We start from the raw sequence: 5,531 nt of genomic DNA, 5'->3' as shown, positions 1-5,531 counted from the left end.
TTTGCACATGGTTTGCAACTCACGTTCGGAAATGGCGAAGCTTGAATTGCAAATTAGGGTTATCGCCTCCGAGAGCTCCGACGTGCGGAGGCCATGACAGGGATCACTAGGGATCAGAAGATAACTCACGGCCGCAACTAGGAATCGAAACCGCGACTTCATGCTCGGGAGCAGAACACATAGCCACTGAGCTACCGCTGTGGGTACATTTGAAGCATCAGTCGTCAGACGGATTTTGCTTTACTCTTTGAGCGTGCTCTCTTAATAGGCAATACAGGCACCGATCAGTTAGACTCGTGTACAACTGTCCTCATTATAATACGTTCAGTCTTCGTAAGAGCTGGGCCTAAAACCGGAGTCTCACCTCTTGTTTAGTTTCTTTTATTTATTTTTTTCCTGCTCAGTGCTTATAACAAGACTTCGCGAAAAGTAATGATGGTGGTTACTTTTGGGGTTTCTTTTTCCATTTATTTATTTTATCTTATTTTATTTTATTTTATTTGCAGTACACTGTGGTCACGAAGGACCATGCAGGTGGGAACTTGTTTGTACAATTGCACAGTTTTGTATGGCTGATAGTCCTGCATGTGATGTTTGCGGATGCGAGGAGAACATTGAACACTTATTGTGCCATTATCCTTAATTTCAAGCACAAAAACAATCTTTGTACAACACATTGAGGAAATTAGATGATCGTCCTCTGAGTGAACATACGCTAGAGCACCGTCCCGACCGATCACCGGCTCAGAAGGCAGTAAAGGCACTTTTATACTTTCTCAGAACTTCTGGTTTGCGCGAGCGGTTTTAACTCAAGTGCTCTCCGTACACGTATCTACACATTCTCTCTCCCTTCTCTCGCTTCCCCTTCTCCCTTTCCCCTGCGTAGGGTAGCCAACCAGACTATTGACTGGTTAACATCCCTGCCTTCCTATATTACTCTCTCTCTCTCTCTGCACAGTTTTGTGGCACGAATGAAGCTGCGCGGCACATAAGAACGCAAAGTGGGTAATACAAATCAAACATAACTACAACCATTCAAAGAACTCGGTTCAACCTGCCCAGATAAAATATTGCAACCCATAGGAGGGTGCCAAATAATACAGTTCACAATCGAGTGCATGACATATAACAGCAGGAAGATGCGAAAAAGGAAAAAGAAAAAAAGAACTCTCCCCCGAAATACGTCGGGTATACAAATTGAATGTTTTGCACATTATGAACTAACACTGCATCAATAAAATATTGAGATTCCAAAGAAATGACAAATTATTAAAGTACTAATAAATCGAGTAGCGCACTTTCAAAAGCACTTGCAGATTCTAATGAAACAATTTTTTCAGGTAGTGCATTTCAATCAGTAACAGTTTGCGGGAAAAAATGAGTATTTGAAAACGTTTGTGCGTGTTTGATACGCAAATAGATTGTAAGCATGCAGATTTCTCGACGTGCGCGACAAGAATGGCTTAATATATGCGCGTGAATTCACATTGAGTTTGTTGTGATAAAGCAAGAAAAAAAATCAAGTCTCGCTATTTTCCTGCGCTGCTGTGAGGTTGGGATCTTATTTACCAGCATTATGGATGACGGTGAATCTGTTCCTTTATACTTGTTAAATATAAAGTGTACTGCCGGCCTCTGACCCAACTCGAGCCTATGCTTATCTTTTGGATAGTGGGGATCCCAAACTACGCTCGCGCATTCAACTTTAGGCAAAGCAAAAGTTTTGTAGGCAAGAAGCTTTGCATTGGACGGCGCGTTTTTTAGTTTGTGTCTAAGTGAACCGAGTTTTTGACGAGAGCTAAAGATCTAAACGATAAGGCTCCAGTTCAGGCAGAGCGACCCTTGTCATATATACGCCAAATTGTACAGCCTTTTTATAATTAACCCTCTGACCACGTGAATGTTTTCTATCGTTCAGAAGTTTTTTCTTGCCTTGTACTTTACTGTGACATAAGAAACTAAGCATGTATTCTATTCCGAGGACCCCATCAGTATAAGTTATCTCGTGGTGTCCTATTCATAGGACACCAGGGCTTAGTGGTCGTGAAGAGCAATAAAAATAAATTTGTTGCCACAATTTGTTTCCTATTGGGGGCGAGCTCCACCACTGGAAAAGCTGGCGCCACCGTCGGCGTGACGTGGCATGAGGGATCACGTGGACACGGCGGCCGCGTCGGCTGCTTCGGATGCGCCGAAGCAAGCTGAAAACGAAAGTTCCACCTGCGCCGTGGTTCTGATTAAACGGTGAGGCTTTCCCGCCTTGGGTGTCTGCTTGACAACATTTGAAAGTACTATAATAGGTATTGGCTGCCTTTGGAGGCGTGCAGCACGGTAGGCTACTGCTCGTTGCCGCAGTGCCGGACGCACGCGACGGAGCCCGGTGTCAGCCTTATTCACACGTAGCAGCAGGGCTAGGAGCTGCGTGAAGCTTGGCTGGCGAAACTTAGAACCGGCAGACAACCATCGGCTACAACTCGGGTGTGCAGCAAGCACAGACGCGAGGAAGATTTCTGCTACGGCGCCGGGACTGCACGATGTTCGGAGAGTAGCAGAAAACGCGCACTGAGAGGGTCGCCCGCGCCCGGCTGCCCGGCTAATGTAATGACGCTTTATAAGGTCTATGAACTTGTTGATACTGGATTCTGGCAAGTTCACTGGAATGGAAAGGGCATTCCAGTGAACCAGTAAGAAGCGCATTAAAAATGCGGAGAAGGAAGGCTGGATGAACTAGAAACTATTGCCCATTTCTTTCTTTCTTGCCGCCGCTTCTCCTCCCTCCGCAGAATGTTCCTCATATCTCCAACTAATAAACTGGGTTTAGCACTTACAACACCAAACATTTTGTCTTTTAGTGCATGTCAATTAGGCGCAAGCCATGGTTCAATGATTAATGCTTTGCACAAGTTCATTTATTTTATTATTTTTTATTCAGTTATTCAGTTTAAATTTATTTTTATTTATTTAGTTTATGTATAGGTAGTCTCAAAATTTGTGGTAATCAATATTCGTGTTACCAGGTAATTGCCAAATGATTCGTTCTAAATTTTCGCCTTTGAGTACGTTTCAATCCATCCAGTGTGGCCAATCCCCCTCGTGGGTACGAGCCATGTTTTGAGGCAACAACAGCAACAAGGCTGGATAGTGCTGATCAGGACTGAGGCCTGCTGCCTATGAGACTACGGGCGCGCGTCAAGGATCCCGGGGAAGTCAAATGCATGCTCGCCGACCAAACAATCTCTAAATTTTTCTTGCTTGCCACTGCGACGAAAACGACAAGAAGAGGGGAGGGGAAAGGGTGCGCAGATGTGGGCAGCGCTGGCCCGGGATTGCAGACTTGATGATATGCGGTGGCCACTGAAATGGACGAACTAGGCAAGATCACTGATGGTAGCGCGGTTTCATAGTCACCAATCATTATCCTGCTTAATTTGTTGGAGCTTTGTGCTCGCATAATGTTGCAAATAAAGCCTAATTTTATTTGTGTTCGAATATCAAATGCACTTGCAAAGCCTCTCTAGGTCACGCGTCACTTCCGGCAAGCGGTAATATGATGGCATTTTTAAAGCGAAGCTTTCTTTGCCTCTTTGACTTTAGCGCTGCTGCTGCAGCTGCTGTCTTGTACGCCGTGTCGGGGAGTGGTTCAGAGCGTGCACACGTATGCACACGGCAGGCGCGTGGCAGAGAGGAAAGCCGACGCGAGAAGCTCGTTGTAGCTAGACGGCTATAGCATTGCTCGAGGTCGCGGGTTCAATATCGACCGTGGCAGGTACATTTCGACGGGAGCGAAATACAAAAACGCTAGTGCACTTACTTTCAGGTGCACGTTAAAGAACACAAAGGTGTCAAAATTAATCCGCAGTACGCTACAATGGCCTACAACGGTTTTGGCACGTACAGACCCATAATTCAATTAAAAGTTTAGCACTACTGCCACGATGCCACATGCCATGTGAGGTAATGATAATGCCCAACCCTCTCAGAGGTTATGAAGAATGGCGCACGAGAACACCTCAAGCAAACACGTCTACCTGTGTGTTCTGTGTACTGTTACGGCTGCCACCAGTTGATACGGGGACAGGGTTTCGGCGACCTTCTACAGCGTCTGCTTGGAGCTCGAACCAGATTGACCATGTGAGTGGGTTCGGTAGGGAAGACGAGGTGATGTAAAAACAATAACATAAGTTTAATACATAGTTACGGGTGAGCGGTGCGATCCAAGACAAAATGCACAGAAACGTTCGACGTGCGTGTTCCTGCACGCAAGGGCAAAGAAGATGTCCACGTGGGGTCTCTCTGGCCTTCTTTCTATTGATCAGTATACGTGCTACACGAACGTGTTTTTCCGAGCGTGAAAGAAGCCCGCGAATGCACGCAAAGTGCCCCGAGCGGCCAGCTGCTGGCAATTTTGAGTGTATTCGTGGGCTTTCTTTCGTACTCGGAAAAACAATCTTGTGTAGCACGTATACTGATCAATACAAATATGTATCGGGAGTTTTTCATGTTGCTCTACGATTTTCTCATTGTCACTTTTCATCTAATTATAACATTTTAGAGGTTGATTTATTTTTAATTTTTTTTGTAGATACTGCAGTCCTACTGTGCTATTGCAGGAATGGGGGTGAAAAGCAGGACAATGACAAACAATGGATCGAGGCAGTATGAACAATAAAGACCAAGTGAAAATATCAACTAGCTATTCAATAGTAGCCAAAATATGTTTAAAGGAAGGGAACGGGTTGGACCAGGCAAATAATTCCAATATTCTACTACACGGGGAAAGGAACTGTATATAAAAGTGTCCGTTAGGGCAAAATAAGGCGCGATGTTTAGGTGATCGTAACTTCTAGTATTAGATGTTTTAGCAGGAGTTAGGTAATTATCTGAAGAAATCCGGCAACAGAAGTTCATAATGCAATGCAGAAACATTAGTGATTCCGTGCGTCTGCGATCTAGAGCGGTTGCAAGCCAATCAATAGATTATAATTAATTAAGACTAATTATGTAATCATAGGCGGAATGCAAGCAATAATTTGAGTATCTCCAAGCGAAGGCAAACAGCATTACCTTGGTTCTATCCAGCTACGTGGCATATGAATATTTTTAAATATTGGTGCATGATAGTTGGGACACCCGGTATACACAGGACAAAATGTATTATATTTTTTAAGGAGAAGGAGCTAGCCAACTAATAATCACTCCTAATCGTACGGATAGCCTATGCCTAGAGAATATATATGTTACTGTATGTTCACCTCGCTTCAAATTAATTTTGCGTGCTTTGTTGACCCTAAAAACGAAACCTGCAGGCTTCACTAACCCTTCTGGCAGAGTGCTTCAGCAACGGCGTGCGAAATGCACGTGAATGATATGTGTCTCAGTATTGCTTCCTTTTCCAATAGGCAATGCTAACGACTCATAAAAAATTCAAACTTTTCTAATAATTTACAACATTTGTTAGGAATGGAAAGATCGCCATTTGCATGCAGAGGTCATAAATATGTATAATTCATTGAGTAATCGAAATGAGGCCA

The sequence above is a fragment of the Dermacentor albipictus genome, chromosome 4, assembly GCF_038994185.2.
Source record: "Dermacentor albipictus isolate Rhodes 1998 colony chromosome 4, USDA_Dalb.pri_finalv2, whole genome shotgun sequence".
NCBI lineage: Eukaryota > Metazoa > Arthropoda > Arachnida > Ixodida > Ixodidae > Dermacentor > Dermacentor albipictus.
Note: the sequence above shows the minus strand (reverse complement) of the source record.